Source organism: Phaseolus vulgaris, chromosome 3 (assembly GCF_000499845.2).
Source record: "Phaseolus vulgaris cultivar G19833 chromosome 3, P. vulgaris v2.0, whole genome shotgun sequence".
Taxonomy (NCBI): Eukaryota; Viridiplantae; Streptophyta; class Magnoliopsida; order Fabales; family Fabaceae; genus Phaseolus; species Phaseolus vulgaris.
In genome coordinates this window covers 6,424,821-6,426,104 of record NC_023757.2, presented here as the reverse complement: position 1 = coordinate 6,426,104, position 1,284 = coordinate 6,424,821, and positions in this window count along the sequence as shown.

Here is a 1,284-nt window from a genome sequence, read left to right as displayed (position 1 = left end):
TCATACCTTCCCCTCATCTCTATACTCTTTTTTTAATTCCAACAATACCCTTTTGAGTATGATGGAGAATGTGGTGTCTTTTTCTTCATTTCAAGTGGTGGTGGTTGCTTGTGGTGGTTGGTGGTGAACATTGGTGATTGAGATAAATTTTGTGATGTTTTTACTGATGGTGATGGTGGTTGTGTTTTCGTTCATTTACTGTACATACATTCTGAAAGCCACAAAACCTAGGAAAAAAATCAATGATGTGCAAAAACAGAGTACAAAAGTAAAAAAAAAAAGTTAGTTTTGCACGGTAAAAGAAACTTTTGGTCTGAGGATTCACAATCCAGTTCATGAAATTATTGCAAGTGCAACAATAGTTGTGTTTTTTTATCAAATTTATGTAATGTTGCCTTAGAAAAAACTTATAACTATAAGAGACCCAAACTCTTAGATAAATGTGAATTTATCTTATGAAGTAAATTTTATTTTTGTTATCAGCAATCTTATGGAGTAAATAAAACATGACAAATAATGAAACTGTTTTCTCAAACAATATGGTTGGAGAATAATAGAAGTGTTGCAACTAAAAGAAGAGTATACATATGTAAGAAATATATAGGGTACGGATACAACTGAGATTATTTAAAAATACAAGGTTTTCTTTATAAATAAAATGTTAAATTATACTTTATTTATTATTATTTAAAAAAATTTAAAAAGTTAGAATCGACTTTCTAGAATTAACATTGGATATTATCACGTATGAAGGTAGAATTTGCCTATGATGGTGAGAATAAAATAAAATAGAAAAACCCAAAATTAAAAATACGTAGTATAAAAAAGAGTATCTAACACTTGGAAAAAAAAGGCAGAGAAAGGCACACATCCTTAATCATGAATTGCATACAAAACTCCGTGGGCCCCATTGATACGTAAACGTGGCACATGGATCCACTCCCTTTCAAGATTGGCCAATTGATTCTCTGCTTCCATTAAAATCCGTACAAATTGTGCGGAGAAATACAACGAAATCCCAAATACAGTACGAAACGCATGGCCATATACACAACAACTAAAAAAATTAAAAGAGTGTTGATATATAGAGAATGCTCCACCAAATTATAACTGAAAAAAAATTACTAAAATAGAAATCTTATTTAAAAAGATGGAATAATTTTAAAATTATATTATGATATATCAGATTCTAAACTGTTATATTTGAGTACAATAATTTGTGTATTTCAATATAATGTTGAAAATAACATTTTTCAAACTAAAAGACATTCAACATAAAACAAA